The sequence below is a fragment of the Ambystoma mexicanum genome, chromosome 6q (assembly GCF_040938575.1).
Source record: "Ambystoma mexicanum isolate Mex_15411 chromosome 6q, UKY_AmexF1_1, whole genome shotgun sequence".
NCBI classification, from domain to species: Eukaryota; Metazoa; Chordata; class Amphibia; order Caudata; family Ambystomatidae; genus Ambystoma; species Ambystoma mexicanum.
This window is the reverse complement of record NC_090937.1, coordinates 201,036,951-201,060,621: the sequence shown is the minus strand read 5'-3', so window position 1 is coordinate 201,060,621 and position 23,671 is coordinate 201,036,951. Positions and strand designations below refer to the sequence as shown.

Below are 23,671 nucleotides of genomic sequence, written 5' to 3'. Positions count from 1 at the left end.
CCTTCATGCAATTTTAAGAAAGGTGCAAGGGAAATGTTCACTGTGGCCATGAGTATATTTTGGGAGTTCCATCATTGATGTAGGTAAATGTTGAGGTTTCACTTCATCTTGTTGCACAGTTGAGATTGAATTCTCCGTTTGGTCATAATTAGTTTGCGACCGGGTGCATGTCACAGAGTTGAATCGCGTTTTTTTGTTAATGGGAATTTTCAAGATTAGGCAACCGTGGAGAGCTGGCATCAATGGGACTCAAGGCAATGGAAATTCTGATGTAGTTGTCTTTGACACAGTCACCTTGTCTCACTTCTAAGCTCACAGGGGGCGGTATTTCAGTTAGTGAAATATTGGTCTAAGGACGGCAAGAAGGTAGAACAAGCTGTAACTTATTTCTTTTTCGTTGTGTTGTTTTATGTAAGTCAACAACGCTGTCTCCCAGTGCTGTATCTGTTGCTGTTTTCTGAGTGTCGGTAGAACCAAACACAAGTTAACATTTTTCTGCGTCTTGCATTATTTGTGATCTCAGCAATATCCACCGATAGACATGCAGAACATTGCGCAGAGATTTTCAGTTCATGTTCCGCAAACGTGAATTTTAAGGACTCCTTCAATTCATTCGTTGGGGCATTTATTTCTATACTACCACTGAAAATATCTACACCCAATTTTCTATGACGGGTAGCCTCGTGGTGTGGAACTTGAATTTCAATTCCAGCCACGATTGGCGAATGTGAAATACCATCAGCATAGCCCATTTGAGCACAGATCTTAACAGGAGAGCTCAGTGTCTGTAAGTCTGCATCTACGAACACATCTTGATTTTGGCCATTTTCAGTATTAGGACTGCACGGACTATGAAGGCTGATTGGTGATTCAGGCTCTTGGTTCACAAGAATGATATTGCCCCACGATGGAGCATCAGCTGTTTGCCAGCAAGGCCATTTTCGCGTAAATGTTCCACTGATTGGACAAAAGAAGCATGCAGAGATTCACTCACCTCTGAATGAACATGTTGAGAGGGCAGAGGCGCCGTACCTGCGTCTTTGTATCCACATTGTTTTAACAGTGATTCAGTTGTTAAAGAAGTTCCTGCATCACCATCGGGAAGTTTTCTTTTCCACTGATTGTCCATTCTGGGGCCAGGTTCCAATATAAGTTTGGCCTTGTTCAGCCTTGGTTCAACTCGACCGCCAACTCTTGCACTGGCGCTTTACGGCAAGAGTTCAATAAGCAGCCATCAAAGACGAGGTCAGTTTAAAGGAACAGCTGGTAAATGCTCCAATCACAATCCAGCAGGAGATCAAACACAAGACCAGCACTGCTCTCGGGTAACTCAATCTAACTCGACCGCCAACTCTCAGAGAGACTTTAGAGTGTTGTCAAGGTGGCCTATGTGGCACCCTGGTTGGTGTTCTACGGGTTAGAGTTAGCCAACAGTAAGGCATACAGATCTGTCCTGAACTTTAGCAATGATCAAATGGGATGCTGTTCCATAGTGCAGGCATGCAACAGGAGAAGGCCCCTTTCCAGATATGCTTTTTCCAGCATTTATAGGTTTCCAGTCTTGAGATTGCCTGTGTAGTTTCTAGGATTGCGTCGTCCACCGGAAATGGATAGCTTTCTAGCTAGTTTTGGTTGTGCTTGGGATAATGCTACCTTGAATGCAAAACACCCTGGCACTGCATGCAGTCGGGAGGGGACAAGGTTTTAAGTTCGTATGTTTGGACATTTATGGGATAGGTAGCCTCAACTACCTGTAGAGGCACAGTCACTGAGTGGAGTCTAATCAAAAAGGTGCTGGACATTTGATATGCACTATTCTGTTTACATGGGGATTTTATTAATTCCAGTACAAGAGTGTCTCTCCCTCCATTCCAATCCCCCTTTTGTTAGTCGTTTCATCCCACCTTTTTTATCTTCTGCTTTTTCTTGGTTTTCTTGGCCTCTCTTTTGCTAAGATTTTGCTCTTGAGGGTATTTTAGCTTTCTTTGCATCTTTTACATTAACTTTTCTTCCTGCTTTTTCCTAGTCTATATAGTTGTTTCTCCATTCATTCTCTTCCGTTCCAGTCAAGTTCCTCTATTCGGCCTTTATAGCCTAAGGAATTCTGTCGCTTTAATTCCCCCTCTATTTCTACAGTTATCATTTCTGTATTGCTTTCCTTAGAGTTCCAATCCAACTTTTCAAGTTATTCTGGTTTCAAGATGGTTTTCATTGTTCTCCCCCTTTTGATTTCTACCTCAATTCCTTTTTTGCAAAGCCCATGTATCCCTTATCTGCTTTAATGAGACGGCCCTCCTGTTCAGGCAAACTGTTCCAGCAGCCATAAACCATCTTTCACAAATCAATGAGAGAAGAATGTTGCTGGCTGCTGCAGCCGTCAGATAAGGTGCAATTACCCACAAGTCAAATGACTTCTTAACTAATGAGGAGATGCAACATCACAACTCGCTTGTAATAACAATAAAATGCAGATGTTTCTAGGGAGATAACTGTATATCGGTGGGCGCCTTGTTTTAACCATTTTGTGTTTTGCATCCATCAGATCTCAAAATAAACAAAAACATGACCATGAGATTATTTACTACATTGCCATATTTCCCCCAGTGGAGGCCGACATCTAAGCTGATCACCTGATCATGCATGTAAATGAAGTCTGCTGAAGGAGTGGTGGGGCCTACAAAAGCCTACAAGCCAGGCTCAGAAAAACAGCCAACATGCTACATTTCCTTTAGGTGTAACAAACCTAACACGTAAATTCACTATAACAGGAAACTTCTGAAAAACACATGCAAATATGTTGTAATGCCCCTTCATGAAACACTGCTTTCTAAAGAGAAATGTCAAACCTATTTGACCTTCTCTTTCAAAACCATCCTGAGATATTGCAGACTGCAGGACATGTTGTAAATGCGAACTTATGCTTCAATACCTTTATTTAGGTTTTAGATTTGTACAGCACAAAGCGTATAACCAAATTGCTTAATAGCACTAGGCAGCAGAGAAAAGGAAGCGATAAAGGGAATGGAATATGGCCAGGTCATCTAGAATGGAAGTGGGCGATAAAAGATGGCTTTTCTTTTCAGTCCCAAATTGAACAAGGTTTCCAAATGTCCAGCAAGTGTAGACCATGACCCAGAATCATCGACACCCCAACAGGCCCAGTTCCTGCAGGCAATCCTAGTGACTGACAATCTAGGTCTGTTGTGATCTTCAGGAGCACGTACGGCGCTAGTATGAGACCCGGGGGATCAAACCTGTTTTGCTCCATGTCGTCTTGCTTCCAAGGCGAACACATTGCCCCTGAGCTATCCTCCCGAGACTTGTAGGTGGGCTCTTGTTCTTTCAAGACATTTTATAGCAGGTGCGGCATAGGGGTTTGAAGGATTTCCTTCAAGGACGACCTAGCAAGGAAGACACAAACTGCTTGGTAGCAATTTCCATTGTGTGGAAAATCAAGCCCTTCATTGAAACAAAACAAAATCAACTCTGATGTCCAATCATTGGCCCTCTTTCAGTCATGCCTTTCTGCAAGGTCTTCCGGCGAATAACCAGGCACCACTGAATTGTGTCGTACATGCTGCAGCATGACCCAAAACTCTGCAAATGCGACCACATTACCCGACCCTCATCGAACAGCACCCCAGCTCTGACTGCAAGCATGTTACATCTTCAAATCCTGCTGCATCATCTACAAAGCCATCACTTTCAAGCCCCCAAGCTACCTCACTGAGAAGCTCAGCATCCCTGAAGGCCTATGATGCACCATAATTAAGTACATGCGCAGGCTTCAAATCCACTGGTGCAGGAAGGAAAGAACAAGAAAACAGGCCTCCTCGGTCTATGCCCCCAGACTGTGGAACCGCCCCCTTTTCAACACAAGGCTCACTGTCTTGCTTCTACATTTTAAGAAGTAAATCAAGATCCTCCTTTTTAAGGCATGGCTCCTCCCCAACACAGTGGTCAGCACACCCTACCCTCTCTGCCTAACCTGAAACAGAGTGATCTGCTCCTCCAGTTTCTTCCACAGGTTGATTGAAGATCCCTTTCTGCCCAACTGCTTGCACTTCCACGCCCACATTGTTAGCTCACCGCTCCCTTGCATCACTGCTTTCCTCAGCCTGTACTTCCCCTATGACTTGTAAAGTACTGCATTGCTTCCCAGACTCAGGTTCACACTAAAATACCCTACTAATAATAATGGGCAACAAACATCTTTCTCAGATTGTGGGTCACTTATTGGCATTTTTTTATTCAAACCTGCTACTTTTGGATTGCCTGCTGTCTCTTGACCTGAAGGAGTAGACAGGATTGCCTTTATCCAGTCAGGAGTTGACTAATAAGACTACCACCATAGCATGGTTTATTGTAGGACAATCTAATTTTCTTGAGCAGGTTTATTTGTGTAAAAAATAAAATAAAAACACGGATTTCAACAATCATCCAATTTAGGCCATCAATGGCAAACATAACCCACCTCCACCCTCCCCCCCAAAGTTCCTGATCATGGATTCCATGTGGACAAATTCACTGTAGAACGCTGTAGGGGAGCATAAAATGGCTCTTTACGAACTGTGGTGTTGAGTGAGCTCACCCATCCAGGATTCATTTGACTTAAAGCCAATTGTTACTTGGGCAAACTACCCTTATTGTCCTCTCATAGTGTTAACACATTGTCACTGGCATGCAACTGGACTAGTTGATGGTGGCTTTGGATTACATCTATGAAAAGTTTAACAAATCATGCTTTCATGTACAGCATGGAGGATGGCCCATTGTTGGAAGCGGGTGCCGGAAACATTAGGCCAGCAAACGTGCCGCTCCCAAACGAAACGGGACGCGCTTTCACCATGGCCGCTACCGCGCACAGCAGTAGCAGGCCATGGCTTGCAAACCCCGAGCACGCTGCCGACGGCTACACTGGGCTCAGCGAGGCGGGACTCACCCTCACCGACACCGCTGTGGCCAACGCGGACAGACGGGAACGGAGCACCCTCCGATACGGAGGGGGCCCGGCAAGGCACAGAAGGGGACAGTGATTCTGGCACAGAACACAAGAACGGCTCCAGAAGGAGAGCATCCACTCTCTCCCTCCCCGCCCGGAACAACCCACACGCCCTTAGCTCATCTCAAGGTCCGGCGGCCACGGCCGCCACGAACACTGCAGCTCTGCGAGAACGGCCCAGGTAGAGGGGGCGGAGCCAGGGAAACGATGGAGGGAGGTGGGGAGAGGCTGAGCAGAGAAGCTAAAGTTCCCTAGCAGGGAATGGAAGCAAGGAGAGACATTGCGGACAGGGTAGTCCCCGGACTGGGGGGCGTGGCTCCCACCTGTTGGCTGGCACGTCTGAGGAGGTGGAGGAGACGGCAGCCTTTCTTTTAAGGGTGGTATCCTGGGATCAACAACCTATCAGGGTGGGGATTCCAGGAGGCGTTAATGATTGGTGGGGAGATGAGACTATCCCTGGGTATATAAGGAATGACTGTAATCCCCTTTTTTGTGTTACTTGCAAAGAGCAAGAGAGGAGAGAGGAGGTGAATGGTGGGCCTATACGGACTCACTGGAATAGGAGAAGATTTCAGAGGAGCAGACTAGCCCCTAGGCTGTGATGGTAGTGAAGAAACTACCTCCAAGCTGGACATTGTTATTAGAGAAACCAAGGACATTTCTCTGCATTAAGAAAATAAAGTATTATTTGAGCATACTTACCGTCTTCTGTCATCCATCCCACAAACTCCCATCAGCACTATCCATCATAGGCAATGGGGAGATATCCTGGGCGTTGTAATCCAAAACATCCGGAGAGCCTCTGATTTTCAAATCCCTGCTTTTATTTGACAATTGTCATACAAGCAGTACAAACAATAAAATGGCATTAAAAGTGATGCATCTAAGACGATATTAGAAAACTGTACCATGGAGTTAAAGCTACAACATTAAAATGACCTATAATTTGAGAGGCAGAAAAACCTTTCCACTGTCTCGTATAATAGCTGCCTACAATGCAAGTATCAAGTACTTCCGTCTCTACAACCATTCCTTGCATAAAATACATGCCATCGAACCGCCAACATTGTACTGCTGAAGCATAAAAAAAAACATTTTCATGTATAGGCAATATACAGATCACTGTTTCAGAACTCGTTGAGACTAATCTCATTCTGCATTGGATTTAGCGATCATATTTGCTTTGACTAGAGGACTGAAAACATTTTCGCATGACGTCTTCTAGGGCTCAAGCCAAAACTATCTTTTAGCCAGTGCTAAGGTATTTCAATTGGATGGTTCCTCCCAAAGATTTAACAATCCAATATTACCAACTAGGTTTTTCACATGTGTTAATCCAAGGAAGCAATTTACCTCCAGGTATGCTCAAAACATCAACTAGAGCCTTCCTGTAGCATTATAAAAATGGTGATGGCCACAGCCGAGTGCAAAATTTTAGGGGTTTAAAATCAATCATATTTTCTCGGAACAGAAGATCCACTTCAAGATGTACTAAAATGTTGCATGCAGGTCTTGCCACAAAAACTTTAGAAAATATATAGTTTCAGTACTGGCTAATTTGGACCTTCAACTATGGCTTCAAGGTCCTGATCCGTAAAGGGTGGCACACAGCTCCTGCGATTTAGAGTGCTGAATTGTGGATTTAATATCCCTATTGCCATTGGAATACAGATGTGTGCTAGTATCAGATGGTGTTTTGTATTTTCTCCCTTCACCATCCCACCCATTTACTGTCCCTAATGATATGTAAGCCTAGGTAATCAAAATCTAGGACTTCAATTTACTTGTGTCCCCTTGGAAAGACGTGGTAGGGGAGCCTTGTGGGACTATGCATAACACCACTGTTGGCTGAAACTCGTTTTCCATGTCGGACATTGTGTATTCGGGGTATCATGTTCTTTTGCCAACAGTAATTACTTCATGGTACTTTACCACACATTAATTACTTTGATTTTTCATCATCTGATTATTGTAGAGAATTGTGGGTTAAGGGGTAAAAAGGGGGTGGTGAGGGGTTTCAGGTAGGGGCAGGGGGGAAGAGGGTGCATGGGGGGCATGCCCACATTGAAAAAAAACAATTCAATGACAAAATATGAATAAATTACTTCATGGTAAAGTACCACAAAGTAATTACAGTAGGCAAAAGAACATGGAACCGTATTCAGAAAGGAAAGCTTGAAACCATCTGGGGACAAAGGTGAAACCTAGGCTACTATGTAGAAGTGCAAGAGGATGGAGTTGTGTACCATATCAAATGAAGTGTAGAGGTCCAACAAAGACAGAATGTTAGGACATCCCTTGTCTGCTATTTCAAAGCAATCCTCCCAGTCGAGAGCAATGCAGTTTGTGCCATGCTGTGGTTCAAAGTCTGACTGGCAGCTATCTAGCATTTGTCATCATTCAATGGGGATTTGCAGCAGAGCAGTCCTGCAACAGAGTTGCTGTTGGGATCGGTAATGCGGAGGGATTTTGTTCATCAGGGGTGTACTAGAAAATGCTTCCAATCTAGGAACTTCCCCTGGTGTGGTAAACAGTTGATCAGTTATGTAAATGGTTGGATTAATATTTTTGCATGTGCTCTTATTAAGGATTTCAATCAGGGGACACAGACTTTGGTCTCGGCCTAATATGTAGCGCACAACGGAGATGCTTTTTCTCCTTATTTTATGCAGATTCAATTTGAGATGGTACACAACTCGTATCACACCCCCTTTTCAAATACCGCGGGTCATTATGGACCAACCAGCCTGGTTTATGGTAACATGCAATATATATTTTTTTATTTTAAAATTCAAAATAAATCATACAATTTTTAATATGGGGCAGCAATCACCAATGGGGTGATAATTACAGTGAGAATGGAAGAAATGCACTTCATTTAACCTTTCAGTGGAACATATACAAAAACCAGGGAATAGGAGCACTTTTGATTTAGGAAAGATAGTACCCAAGTTAGGATTTCGCCCTGCAATGTTCCCTTAACCCACAAATAATCAATTTTAAATGGATAGAAAGACAAAGCAGGTAATCAGGAATAATATGCAGAAAACGGAATCCAAATGGGACCTTCCCTCGCCAAATAAGAGTGGAAAACGGATTTTAAACCCCTCGCAATGTTATGAAATGACACTCGGAAATGGACAAAAATAATGAATGTGTGTTAAAAACCTTGAAGCAAATACAATTCCTCACTAAAAATAGATGAAATACTCTGATTTGGAAGGCGGTGTTTGGGCTGGGGAATATATATATATATCACAGGTACAACAGAGGTGAAAATAGGTCTCTGGCTGGTGAATTGAGAGAGATTTGGAAGGTAGAGTGAGGTTCATTTTTAGGAAAATATAGCAGTGAAAATGGGAAAATCGCTTTTAAAAGTGAAAGGCAAATTTTATTTAAGCTAGATTTAATGGCTAAGAAAAGAGGAACGCCACCTGTGAATATAAAAGTTAGGCTGCAGCTGTAACCCTTCACGCAGTGTACCCCTTTTCTTTAGGGAACATTTATTTAGACACAATATCGCTAATGACTTATGATCTATGCAAGACACAAATGAAGAAAAAAGTGGCGCTAACTCTTGGAGAACAAGGGCAAGAACACACAGAATTCTGACAGTTTTAACAAGTTACCAGGATAAGGATAGGGTGGCTTAGAGAGTGGGATGAGGACAAATGCAAGACAAGGTAGACTATGGATTTCTATGGGGTAGGATTATACTTCCAGTCCACTTTTAGTTTTGGGATTTTTGGACCATCAATGGTTCTGGTCACTACACGGCAGCGCGCCTGGCAAAGGACAGCTGGGCAAAAGACAACTGGGCAGGGTCGGGTCACCGGATGGTAATTCTGGTCACTGGATGGCACAGGTACCTCTGGATGCAGTTAGTGGGCAAGCAGTTTGTGGGGAGCAAGCAAGGTTGGTTCAGGATTCTTCCCTAAAAGAATACCACAGCTTTCCCCTTTGGTTATTTGGGAATTTTTGTGGGATTTCAGAAATGAGGCCTTGCTGGGATAGGATCAGCAATGCTCAGGCCTTGTAGTTGAAATCTGGACTCAGCAGGATGAAGGGAACAAGAACAAGGGCACAGGAAAATCAGGAAGAGTGTTTGTCTAGAGACTTGGCAGGGACTCTTATTTACAATGCATAGTGACATCATCAAAGTATATGGCTGGGCAGGCTTAGCTAAGCACACTTAACTGATGGGATTGGTCATGGGTGCGAGTCTCCGCCTTACTCTCAACTGGTTGGATTTCAAAGCAGGAGGGCAGATTTGTGATTTGTATTTACAATGTTCAGAAACCTCCCACAGTTATTTTAGCCAAAATTTGATTTTGCCACAAACGGTACATTTATACAGTGGAAAACTCCTAGCAAATTATATACACAGGTTTCATATTCTTTGTAGAGCATAGCACTCCAACTCTGAAATCTGTGAGACATTGTTTCACCCTTCTAATAAATTTTGGTAATTTTGAGTATGAACGATTCGGCCTAAAATTCCATAACTTTATACATGCGTGGATTATCATAAGGGATGTAAGTATAAACATTGGCATTGGCATCATGGATACTTTGCTTGTAATCCCGGATTCTTTGCCATTTCCATTCCCAAGGGGTCAGTGAATTCTACAATGTCTTAAATGAAAGCCCATAAAATCACTTTTAAACTGCAAAATTTTTACAAAGTCTTGCTGCAGAGAGAAAAGTCTTTACATTTGTATTCATAAATAGTCTTCGGAAGCAAACGGCAGTCCTTTGTCACTGGCCCATTTATTTTCTTTCTTCAGCTGCCACCAACTGTAAATCCCTCCAGAGCAAGGTGGGGGTTTCCCCACTTGATTGAAGGTTTATTGCCCCTTCCCCACTTCACACTTCCTTGTCCTGGAAATTCCATTGTCAGTGTGTTCATCCTAGACTAGATTCTGTCCAACCTAATAATTACCACATGGATGTTAGTATCTGCTGGGAGATGCCCTCCTGCTGGCAGCATTTCCCCCAAGAAGAAACCTAATTTTCTTTTGGAACTTGAAAAATCCAGCCAATATAGTTGAACAGTTTTACTATCTTATATTTGGTCCTGAATTAAACATTCCAGTTGAATAAAATAATCCATGTGTGTATTTTCCCCAGCAACAAACCCCTTCACATTGCTAGAATAATGGAGGCTTTCATTCAACAGTTTACTTTTTAAAACATGCATTTTTCTCATCGAGTTTGCAAAGCCCATTTTACATGTGTGGTGAAAAGCTGGCATTTCTTTTTAAATTCAGTTTTGCATCTCCCTCTAGATTCCCAAACTGTCTTGCGGCTATAGTTATTTCCTTGTTTGTTTGAAGCAGAGAGGCCTTGGAATTGACATGGCTTAGATAGCTGTAGTTTCTTTGAACTACTGAGCTTTGATACTTTGTGATGAAATTAATGCATTTTCCCGTGGGGGAAAGGTAAAGCTCCTTGATGATTTTTCTCAGAGTTGATTGGACAGGGCCTGTCATTAAGGAATCATGCCTGGTTTTGCTGAAGCACAATGAGATATACTGGGCATGGAAGGGCCTTATTAATCACAGTGGTTTAAGGAAGAACAGATGGTAATTGTGTCAGAGCAGCATTTTCTAAATGTGAAAAAAGTTTGCCTTTTAATGGGGATTTTGGGTTTGCAGCAAGGCAATGGTGCTTTTTCACTTTATTCCATTTGTATATGTCAGAACACACTGGCACACTCCCTTACTGTGTCCCGTTGTCCCATCCAGCCCAATGTGCGCTTGGCAAGACTGTGCAGCCTTATTTTTGTTGCTGCAAAATGCAGTTTTAAGGCCATGGTGCTCACAGGAGCCAGCGCAACCACTTTGCTGTTTCTACGCAAATGCAGCTTGGTTTTGGCGAAATTCTGTTCCGTGGGTCAATGTAGCCCACATTCCTGCAATAAAAGTGGACTGTGAAATGAATTATTCAAAGTTACACAATTTTCTATATAGGAGGATTACACGTTGTTGCAATGGTCTAACTTCTGCAATAAGCTGGGGATAGCACATTTATAGGTGATAAATCACTGCAAAACTCTCCATCTGCTCAAAATGTCTTGGATTATAATAGCGAGAGTCATGAGCAGCAGAGAAACTTGCCTTGTAATAGTAGGAGCAGGCTTTTGTGAGAGCAGTCTTGGAATCTGCCAGTTTTCTAGCTTTCGGCAGCAAGGTTTTTACTGATAGTGCAATTAAAAGCAAGGATTGGTTTGCTTACAGGTCTTGCATATCTGGAGGGGCACACATGCCTCCAATGCATGAGAAAAGACATCTAAAATGCTATAGAGGAGTGCCTTAGCATAGCGTAAGTTTCAATATGATTAAGAATCATCTTCAATGATTTTTTCATTTGGTGGCCAGCAGTTAAAACGTAGCTAAAAAGAAACCAACTACATTCTGCTTTGGATTTGATGCTAGGAGGTCTTTGTGGGAAAGAGCAAGATTAAATAGAAGTATCCTGAGGTCAGACCAAATCACAGAGCGAATAAACTTCACTGGACTCTACACAGTACTGCAAGACTGTGTCCAGAAAGTTGGCCTTACTGGGTGATAGAGCCCTTGCGAGGGTTTTACAATGAAGGTCTTCCCAAAAATGAATTCATTGGATGAGGGAATAGTGTGAAAATCCCATGCAATGAATACAGAACTGGTGTATGGGAAGAACTGAGAAGGGAATGGGACAAAAGACACAAAATTGTTTGGTGAAGTAGGGGGTGGGGGGCGATGGCATGCAACTATTTTGTATGTCACATGCGGACACGTCACATAAAAAATGATGCCAGCTCTTCTTTGTTGCAAGTAAGTTGGTTGATAGTCATGGAGGATTTGTGGTGAGAGCCAACCTCCTTCCTTGCCAGTTATGGGTGATAAAGAAAGCAGACAGCACTATGCATGCTGGGGCTTCAGTAGTGGCATCTGATCCATGTTCCTTTAAGGACATCAAGATGTCACTCCATCTTAGCACTGTGCATGTCCCAAGCAAGCCGGGCAGCAGGCCTTACATCAATGATCAACAAAGCAGTGAATGAGATGGGTAAGCATCTTTGGAAACTTTTGATCACAGGAAGCAATGTGTACCACTGTTGGATTTTGATTTTGCTTACAATATTTTGATTGCTGAACAGGATGCTGTGAGGCATTTTCGACAAAGGTCCTTTGTGGTGAAGGCCGATTAGGAACTGCATTAAATGTGTGTGGGCATATTGTATTAAGTAGAATGAAGGAGAGCGATGTAGTCATTGACTGCACATCAAAAGGGAATTACAAGGGTGTCTTAAGAAGGACTATGTTGCTAGTGAAAGACAATGCTGTAAACCGGGTCACCGCCCAAGCTCGGATTTAAACTGCTGGTGTCCTCACACATAATAAACTAGGTGCTGTGCCGAATCGTGGGTTTCAATCACTTCTCCCCTGTGAGGCTAAGGAGGAGAGCCTGTTACGCAATAGCCTCCCAAGGGTTTGATGTGAGCAGGACCTCACTGGGAGAGACTCACCTCCCACCCCCATGGGGATAATGACTCGCGTTCAGATGAGCAACTCCTTTCCCAACCCATTCAGCAACTCTAGAACAACAATGTTAATCCTGTTGGGAGAAAACTAGTAGAATCCCTGTATATCTGCTATTGTGATACTTTGGATAAAGACCAGTACCTACCTGGTACTAAGACGAAGAAAACCCATGGAGTCATAATGAATACCACTCGGAAACATACTAGGACGAAGAGAACCAAGAGTCATAACGACTAGAACTCAGAACCAAAGAAGAACTTCTACGAGACCGGGAGGGGGGGGGAGAAAAGGGGGGGCGCAGAGCAGTGTCATGAGTGGGAGGAGAGAGCGCCAAAGAGCGAGACCTGGGTGATTCAAACCAGCTGTGAGAGGGACGCGGGTAAACACGAGGGAACGCAACTTCCCAAGCAGAGGGGGACCTGGGATTAATTTTAAAAAAAGGGCCCGATCTGCACTGCTCAAAAGACAGACCAAAGTGTTTATCAGCCGGAAGATTTCCCAAAAGGGACACGCAACCTAGAAGTGGTGACCAAGACAGGCAGAGAGGAAATCCCACTCTGAGCCGATACCATTTTACAAGATCCATGTCGAAGAATGCCAGAGAGAGAGAAGAAGCCATGAGTGAGGGAAGCACAGAAAAATGGTGGTCGAGATGGGGATTGAGAGGAAACCCCTATCATAGCCGATACCACCTACCAAGAAGCACACAGTAGTGGAGTCAGGGAGCAGAGCACATAGACCATCCTGACCAGAAGAAGAGAAGCGAAGGAGGAGACTGCTGACCCCGTGACGCTTCCCCAATACAAGTAAGGTAACAGGGACAGCAGGTGAGATGCAGTGATAACGATTGGCGTAATACTAATCACCACAGTCCCAAGTACGAATATAACAATTGGAGTAATTCTATTTGTCACAGTAACATATGAAGTGATAAGCAAAGTGGGAATAACTACTGGGCCTCTCATACTCACCCCAGTAAAATACAGAGTGACAAGTATAGTGAGATTAAGTACTGGGCTCATCAAACTCCTCCCAGTGAAACACAAAGGAACAAGCAGAGTGAGAATAATTACTAGGCTCATCATACTTGTCCCAGTGAAATACAATGCCCAGAGAAGAGAGATAATATTTACTGGGCATATCATACAAGTCACAGCGAAAAGCCAAGTGAAAAGAGGACCAAGCCTGGTACTGAGGGGAAGACTGTTTGTAAGCCTCAAAGTAGATGTTTGAAGTCAGAGAGAGACAGTGACAGGACCTCAAGATATCAGAGCATCCATACAGAAGGGGAGTCCATGGGCGTGGAATAGTCCCATTAGCGACTTGAACAAACTGTTGAAAGAGATAGCCAAGAACTATCTGAATATTCTATATGGATATGAGACGTGCTGATAAAGCACCCCAGGAGAAGCAAGTCATTCTCCTGGACTTTAGTTGTTTAACATTAGTTGTAGGCTCTGCGCAGCTCAGTTTGGACGGAGGACAGACTGGATTTGGACTTCATAACTGACGACAAGCACCCTAGTTAGTTGTCCTAGGTAGGGAAACCCATAGCTTAGGGAAAGTCAGGTATGTATTATTTTGAATAAAAACGTATTGGAAAAGGAAACTTCTAGTCTGTCTCCTCCTCCTGACCCTGCCATAGTGCACTTGTAGCAATATTCAATCACTATGATTGGAGCTTGCATCCAAAATGGGCACTGCCTGGCAAATCTCTCTCCATTGTGTCCACCAATAAGGACTTAGAAGTGGGTTCTTAGTGCAGCAAGGACTAAGAACCCAGCGATAACATCCCCACAGAAGGCCCTGAGACTACCAAAGTCTACAGTTGTCATTGTGGGCAAGTACAATGGTATGATTTACAGTCCAGCTGCACACAGGTGCAACAGTACCAACCCAGGCTTTTTTTAAGCTGCTACAGCCACAGCACCCACTGGAACAGAGTCACTACCCCCTCAACTATTAAGCAATTCCAATGGGACCAATCCACACACACCTGGCTCCACTTCTGGATTGCATCTGTCCTAAATGCCCTCTTGGCTACCTCTAATAAAAGTTATGCTATGTATAAAAGTGTGACAATTGCTGTAACCTCACTCAAGTGTGAGCAGTGATGAATAGCAGTTATTTTCTAAAGGGAGCTTTTCTAGTGAGGAGAAAGGCCATAGAAAACTGGCCATCCCAATATATCTAGCTATGCGCACACATACACACATAGTTCACTTAATGTTACAGTAGCCTTCATTCAACACGGCTATTGCCTCAGACCTTATCCGGCACAACTTTATTGCAAGTAACTGGGGCATACATACAAAAGTCACCCAACGTAGAGAGATTTGTTCTGGTAGTCCAGGTCTATCATCCTACAGACTTGTTGGGATATATCTGTACCCTCGGGAAATGTATGCAAAGGTGTACCCATTTGTAGAAAACCCATGCCAAGTACTGTCATGATTTCCCCAGATTAGTGCATTATGGAGATGACACACTACCGGTGCATTCTCTCATGACCATATGAAGGCCAGCCTAGTAAAATAAAATCCTACCTATTCGACAGTCCATGCCCCCTTCCTACATATGCCCTAGCCACCATGCCTTTCAGTCCCCAATCCACAGCATTCAAGGAGAGTGTAGGACTAAGTCATGGAAGCCTGTTTACGCCTATGAGAAGCTTGTCTGCACACTGGCTTCCATTAATTACCTATGCTTTGCAAGCAAACATCCATTCTCAGTATGAATGCTTCTCAGTATGAATGCTACATGTGCCCTATAGATTAGAAGCAGGGGGCAAAGCACCCACTAGTACTGCCCACCGTGATCTAAAAACTATGCATCTTAGAAACCTCTTTAGGAGCAAAGTACAAAGGCATAGTGACAGTTGCAATAGCACCAATTGGTGAAGAATGCTCAAAGATGCTAAACCATCAGCAGGACCGGAGCTAGGATGGTGCCCCTTCTAGCTCTCAGATGCTTCTGTCCAAGTTTATGTTTTCAATCATGTTCCTTACCAACACTGGTGTTTGCACCCAACATAGTAGGACCATGTATATGTTGGGAGTTTTCCACTCAAATACAAAGCAACAGGTAAACATTTGTGCTGCGGTGGGCAACCAAATGGAGGGTGGGGTGTGTAAAGTTGCAGAAGTACGAGTCTGACACAGAGGTGGCCAATGGGTTAGCATAAACTTATTTGCAACAGCAAAAGAAAAAGAAAAGACCATCTTGCCCCACTTACTATGATGGGTAGTCCTACCACAACAAAAATACTAAGGAACCACTTAAGATGTCCGTAAAGTAAAGTGTCCACCGTCCTGTGTCTAAACCCATTTCCATCCCTTACACTTTCAAATTAACTAAAGGAAACTGGATGTCTCATTAATCCAGAAGGAGGCCCCTCTCATTCTGGATGCAGATGCCAAGGCACAGTTCATGTGAAAGACTATGTGGTTAAATGTTTACTGCTTGAATGTTCAGACCACCATGAAAGCTTCAAGCTTCCCTGACCCAGTTCCCCAATCTCCTGGAGGGAACCTGTTCCATGGTTCTTGCTTCAAGGCATAAATTAGTTTTCAAAAATTGATTAGCAGAGATTGCTAATTAAAAATGTTTTGATTAGCAAACAGACCCATTTGATTAGCAATTTTGTACTAATATATTTTTAATGTCATCAGAATTTATCTGTACCCAAGACATGAAATGAGCAACAATATAGGTGTTTTGCATACGGCTGAAATAAGACATTAGTTAGCGGAGTCAGGCCATGCACATTCTTTAAAATTCAGCTAGACCTGCAGGTTGGGTAACGTAGTTTCCCTATTCAACCTAAGAGAAATGCACTCGACCCATAGCAACGGAGGACAACACTTTTAAAATGAGATTAGTGTAGGCCAGCCATGCAGAGTGAAACTTTTGTTTGACATTTACTGCAAACAAAGTAAATGTTACATAAAAGTTTCAAACATCTCTTGCATATGCTACTGGCCTGTCATAAAATGTCTAGACTATGCGAGTGGGCGAAAAAGCCTTTGCGAGCCACTGTCGAGTGTCTACAAAATGTAAAAGGTTAGCTGCATGAATGGACACAAATAAATAGATGTGTTTAAAAGCGCTCTGAAAACAGCTCAGCCAGCAGTCTCCTGCAGGTGGTAATATATAATGCAGTCATAATCATAAAGCAAAGCGAGCTCTGGGGGCTAACTACAGCATTTGGTATTGCAATAGATTTGTAGATGTACAGATTGGATGGAAATATGGATCACTACTCTGCGTAAACATCTGGTTCGCTTTGTTTATTCATTATGTAAGAGGAAAGAAAGACTTCGAGTGGATTGCGTAGCAGCAAGAGAACTGGGCAAACTACATGTAATTTGTGTAGTTTGTGGTCATCTCAATTTCAGGGTACCTGGTATAATGCAACCGGGTAATTATATAGAATGTCAAGGAGTATGGGTTTGCGCATGGGTTGAGCACCAGTTGCAAGATGTAACCAACCTGCAGGTTAAAGAACTAAGTTTGCCATAAAAAGCATTCGATCATGTGATCATGTACATTTTCAAAAGTGTTCACTGGTCAATATGATGAATCTTCCCCAGCAAAATGAAATATAGTTGACACAATGGAATTTAGATACACTAATGTAAACATTACTGTAAAGCATGGAGATGATGCAGTGTTTTAAAGTATCAATACTCTAATCCTGCATTATGTAACAACCTACATTTTAGGAATGGAATTGCATGACTGGCTTTTAAGAAAAATATAAAGTTTGCCAGACAGCATATAGAAAGCTTAATAAAAGTAGCATCCCAATTATTTCTGGTTTGCAATTATTTGAAAAAGAAAAGGAACAAGTTACTTACCTGTAACTGTTGTTCTCCAGCATGGGTCTGGCATGGATTCACATGCTCATGAATATTCCCCGTCGTCAGGCTGGGAATCCTCGGTAAAGAAAAAACCAGTATCAGTTTCGTTTCTGATCTGTCTTTCGTAGTAATAACCAATCACTGGTCTCTGCGTCATACTGACCACAGCCAATGACTGCCCTCTACATAAGCACCGCCTCTGGCAGCCATCTTCAGATTTGGAAGCACGTGAAGTGGCAGTATGACCAAGTGAAGAGCCGCAGAGGGGTAGGCGGGAGGGTTCGCATGTGAATCCATGCCAGACCCATGCTGGAGAACAACAGTTACAGGTAAGTAACTTGTTCCTTCTCCAGCATGGGGTCTGGCATGGATTCACATGCTCATGAATAAAGAATACATAGCAGTACACACATGCACAACCACGGGAGGTGGCAAAGGCTCAACATTAAGCATCGCATCAACTCAACATTAAGCATCTTACCTCCTCACCAGGCTCACCTCAGGCGAACAGGTTGCGCAGCACTGCTTGGCCGACCCTGGACTCCTCCCTGGAATCCCGGTCGACGCAGTAGAATTTCGTGAAGGTGTGCGTCGACCTCCACGTAGCAGCCCTGCATATGTCCAGCAGGGGCACACCAGATAGGAACGCCGTGGTAGCTGCGATCGCTCTGGTGGAATGGGCTCTCGGACGGCCAGGCAGCGGTCGGTTTGCCAACCGGTGACAGCACATGATACAGCCGGAGAGCCATCTGGAGATGGAAGCCTTCGAGAGAGCCTTCCCCTGATTGACAGGTCCAAAGTTCACAAAGAGTTGTGACGTCTTCCGAAAACCCTTCGTGCGGTCCACGTAGAACTTCAGCGCTCTAGCTACATCCAGCGAGTGCCAAGTCCTCTCAGCCGGCGACGAAGGCGACGGGAAGAACACAGGTAACACCAAGGGTTCGTTGAGATGGAAGTCCGACGGTACCTTGGGCATGAAGGAGGGGTGCGTCCTGAGCACTACCCTCGTGTCGTGGAAAGTCAAGTACGGGGCCTTGCAGGAAAGGGCCTGGATCTCTCCCACTCGTCGTGCGGAGGTGATGGCCACAAGAAAAGCTGTTTTCCACGATAGAAACTTCAACGGGGCCGAGTGCAGAGGCTCGAACGGAGGTCCCATGAGCTTGGTCAGCACCACGTTGAGCTCCCACGCCGGGGCTGGAGCCTTCACCGGCGGGAACGATCTGAACAGTCCCTTCATGAACTCTTTCACCAGACGATGAGACCACAAGGACGTCCGCCCCGTGGTTCTGGTGTATCGGGAGATCGCAGCAAGATGAATCTTGATGGACGCGTGTGCCAGACCAGCTTTGGCCAGAGTCAGCAGGTACGGCAGTACTTGGGGGGCCGTAATCCGTAGAGGGTTAATCTTCTGTGCGTGGCACCAGACAGAGAACCTCTTCCATTTGTGTCCGTAGCACTTAAGAGTCGAGGACGCCCTGGCCTTTGCAAGAACCTCTCTGCAATCGGCCGGTATGTCGTATCCTCCAAACTCTAGCGCTGCAGGAGCCAGGCCTGCAAGTTCAGCGACTTCGGGTCGTGGTGGAGGATGGCGCCTCCTTCCCTGGAGAGTAGATCCGCGTCCGCCGGCAGCTTGATCGGCGGGGACGCTGACAAGTCCAGAAGGTCCGGGAACCATATCTGCCTCGGCCACGCAGGTGCGACGAGGATCATCCTGCACCGTGACCTCTTGAGCTGGTTGACGAGCCGGATTAGCAGAGTCAAGGGAGGGAACGCGTAGAGGAACAGGCCCTCCCAGGGGAACGAGAAAGCATCGCCCATGCTCCTCGTCTGGGGAAACCTGCTGGCGAACCTCCGGCACTTGGTGTTCGTCGCCGTCGCGAACAGGTCGATCTGGGGTGTGCCCCACCGTCGGAAGAGGCGATCCACCAGATCCTGCCGTAGTTCCCACTCGTGGCACGAGCGCAGCTCCCTGCTGAGTGAGTCGGCGATGGTGTTTTTTATCCCTGCCAGATGAAACGGCACCAGAAAAATCCCTTGGGCAACGGCCCAATGCCACAGGTCCTGCGCCTCCTTGGACAGCGCTGGGGACCTGGTTCCGCCCTGTTTCCTGATGTAAAACATGGTGGTGGTGTTGTCGGTGAAGATCCTCACCACCTTGCCCTTGAGGGACGGAAGGAAGGACCTGAGGGCCCAAAACACTGCACGGAGCTCCAGGGCGTTGATATGCAGGGACTTCTCCGTCGGGAGCCAGAGTCCCCTTGCGTGCAGATTTTCGGTGTGCGCTCCCCACCCTTCCAGGGAGGCATCCGTGGTCACAGTCTCCTGGTGGGCTGGGGTCTGGAAGTCCATGCCCGCCGTCAGATGCGCGCGGGTGCCCCACCACCGTATCGCTCGTCGGAAACTCTCGTCGAGCTTGATCCTTTCCTCGAAGCTGCCCGTCGTCTGGATCCAGCGCGCATCCAGGAATTCTTGCAACGGGCGCATCCGGAGCCTGCACATGGGAATGAGGTAGATGCAGGAAGACATCATCCCGAGGAGGGACTTGATGGACCTCACTTTGGCCGCGTCGGCCACCAACATCCGTTGCACCTTGCCCAAGATGGTCCTGGTCCTCTCCTCCGACGGGGAGGCCAGAAGGGACACTGTGTCGAGCCTGGCTCCCAGAAACAGTGCGACTTGCGCGGGCACCAGGTGGGATTTGGCGTAGTTCACGGAGAATCCCAGGTCCGTGAGGAGTTGGACGGTCCTTGCCGTGTGGACCACGGCGAGCTCCCTCGTCTTGGCGCGGATGAGCCAGTCGTCCAGGTAGGGGTAGACGTGAATCCCCTCGCGGCGCAGCTGCGCCGCCACCGGTGCGAGGCACTTGGTGAATACCCTGGGTGCCGACCGTAGTCCGAAGGGAAGGGCTTTGAACTGGTAATGACGCCCTTGGACCACGAATCTGAGGAATTTGCGGTGCCCCTTTAGGATGGGAATGTGGAAGTAGGCATCCTCCAAATCCAACGACGATAGGAAGTCTCCTTCCTCCAGCTGACCCAGGACGTGCTGGAGGGTGACCATCCGGAACTTCTGCACCTTGATGAACTTGTTCAGACGTCGCAGGTCTAGGATGGGGCGCCATCCTCCCGTCTTCTTCTTCACGAGGAAGTATCTCGAGTAGACTCCGGAGCCCCGAAGCCTCTTTGGGACGAGTTCGATGGCGCCCTTTCTGAGCATCGCCTTTACCTCCAGGAGAAGTTGAGGGACGTGAAGTTCTTTCCTGGCCACGGGGGGGACGCGCGGGCACCTTCTTTGAAACTCGAGCGCGTGGCCCCGGGCCAGGGCGTCCAGCACCCAACGGTCGGTGGAGATGGACTCCCACACGCTGACGAAGCCCGCCAGCCGGCCTCCCACCGGGGTGCTTCGGTGGGGGCCCGACCCCACGGCCGGTTCAATCCTGCTTGGACGCGGCCTTGCCGCCTTGACCTCCTTGGCGACGACGGCGGGGTCCGCTAGACTTGCCTCGTCCTCTGTAGGCCTCTTGCGACGACGAGCGGGCCGCTTGACGGTAGGAAGCGAAACCGCCGCCGGAACCTTTGGAGGCGCCCTTGCCTCCGCCGCTCCGAAAGGGCGTCCGTCGTTGCAGGACTCCAAGGGCCCGGGCCGTCTCAGTATCCGCCTTGATGGCCTGAAGGGAATCGTCCACTGTGTTAGGCAGAAACCTGTGCAGTTCCCTTGGGGAACACTGCAAAAGATTTAAGACTACAGGTATAGCAGTAAACCCACTTGGTAGCAGTCTGCACCACCCAGATTTACCTGGTAGCTGTGGCTGAGCAGTCAGACTTCCCTCAAGAAGAGTTAGGCAGTATGCAAAGTATACACAATATGTACTCAGACACAATAGCACAAGCAAACACTGACCAGAGCTTGGTTTCAAAAGTATATAGTTATTTATTTTTTTTAAGAACACATAAGTTGAAAACACTCTAGCAAAGTATAGTAAAAACACTTAAAACACAGTTATAAGGAAAGCAGTTTCAACCCTTACTCCTATCTAGACAACTCTAAGTTAACCCCACATAATTAAAACAGAGGTGAGCGCTTAACGTTAGATGACACTCTAGTAGGTTTAAGGAAGGGATAAAAAGAAACAGAAATGGGTTAAACACACCACTCTAAGGTCCAGAACACTTGCAATAGGCTCAAAGAAGCACAAAGTCACAGGTGAGCAAAAGTCACTAGGCAGGGCCCACTCTTAGAGTAGCCGGAGCGAAAATGTGCCCAAGATCACACTGTTATTAGGGATTCAAAGTCTTGCAAAGAGTTAGAAAGAGTTTAGAGTGGCTTAGAAGTTTAGCCAGGGTATTCCAGGCACTCCCAGGTTCGAAAGCCGGGGGCTAAATCTACCCCGTACAGTCGGTGGCAAGGGAAGCCAGGCGGAACACGGTACCTTAAGCGGAAAGGATCCTCCAGCGGTGGCAGTTGTTCCAGGCAGTGGCAGCAAGGCTCGACGTCGGTCAGGGGAGAAGAAGTTCTCGCAGAAGAGCAGAAGAAGAAGGTCGTTGCACTGCCCGGGAAGAAACCAGCCGCGGAGTCCTCCGGTCAAAGGGTTGTACCGACTTTCGTGGTTGGGGTAAAAGTGGTGGGGTTCCGGTTGCCGGGGTGCTTGGCACTGGCAAGGCGGCCACGAGATACCTCGAGAAGCGAAAAGAAGGCGAAAACTGGTTGTCCCCACCAGTCAAGGGAAGGAGCCACTCCGTTAAGAGTTCTCCTCGGTCGTCGGGAAAAGTGGTGAGACGGTTCAGCAGGGCTCCACCGGGTGGTGTCGTCGAAGCAGGTCGGCTCAGCTCTTCCCTCGTCGGATTCTTGGTCCTGTGGCGACTTCTAAAGTTCCAGTCCCCAAAGCCCTGCTTTTATGCAGCAAACCCCCATTCACCCAGCCTAGCTGTCACTCAAACATGCTAAGTGGTGAGCCGGCCGGCTCACCACTTGGGCCAATCAGGACGGAGTGCGACTTGAGTTACCAAGGTAACTCAGTCCAGGGTGCCTAAACCCCCCTCCACCCCTCCTAAGTACCCCAGACAGAGTGGCACCACTTTGGAGGGCTTCTGTGGAGAAGCCCGCCAAAAGTGGAACAAAGGGCTCCACTTTGGGTCAGAGTTACAGAGGCGAACGCCAACGCCATTTTAGAATCAAGTTTTGGCAAAAAGTCCCAACCGGAGTTATAATAATAAATATATAAACCGGCGGTATGTTTAAGGCTACCGTAAATAAATAATTAAATGTGTTAGCCTAAAACAATGGGAAATCCCATAGGAAAATATTCGCGGTTGAATATAAAACGTAGTTTCCACTGCCACCAGCCAAAACTCGATCAGGGGGGACGGAGACGTGCCCCCTCGACTAACAGACCCTGGGGCAATCGAATTGCCCCAGCCAGTACGTCCACAATATGATGGTTTGTACTGGTTCTGTTCAGGATTCAAGACTAGCAAAGTCTTTGGTGACTTTACATGCCCTGGGAGACAGTAGTCAGTCCCAGGGTATGGAGTCTATGTTGGGGAGTCCCTAGGACACCCCTGGGTCACGGCACAGAGGGTGCTGTGTAACCCACATCACAAAAATACATGAGGCCCTATGGAGTAAAAGACCCCATAGCCCATTCAACACAAGGTTTAACCAAGAAAACACACTTCAACATGTCCAAGAGTGAGGGTAAAAGAGTCTCACTCTTGGCAGGAGAAAAAAAGAAACCCCAGAAATCCAGCAAAGCTGCTGGGGGACTCACTAGGTAGGGAAATTCAGCCTAAACGGAGAATTCTCCCTAACACACTGTCTTCCCAAACAGGTTGTTCCCGTCGAAGGGCATGTCCAGGACTCTGGTCTGGACGTCCTGCCGGAAGTCCGTAGCTTTGAGCCATCCACGACGTCGAAGGCAAACGCCGTTGCCCAGCTGGCGGAACCCGGTGTCGGCGATGTCCGTCGCCACGGTGATGGCGTGGTCCGAGGCCACCTCACCTTCCTGCAGGATCTCAAGGGCCTCCGCCCTCTTGTCGTCCGGCAGAAAATCCAGCAGGGGAGCTATCTTGTACCAGAGCTCCCTGTCGTAGCGGGCCACGATAGCCAAGGCGTTGGCCGCTTTAATCGTCGTCGCTGCCGACGAGATGACTCTACGTCCCATAGCATCCAATTTCTTTCCCTCGCCGTCCGGCGGGGAAGTCGATGTGGAGGCCGCACCCCCCCCCGCTTTCTTCCTGGCTGCCGCGGAGACGACGGAGTCCGGGGTAGGCTGCGCCCGG

At 46.5% G+C, this 23,671-nt stretch overlaps 1 protein-coding gene across 1 annotated transcript in view; it reads right to left on the bottom strand.

Moving 5' to 3' along the window:
• SNX30 (sorting nexin family member 30) overlaps positions 1-23,671 on the bottom strand; it is a 749,650-nt gene that overhangs the window by 455,892 nt on the left and 270,087 nt on the right. The window lies entirely within an intron of this gene.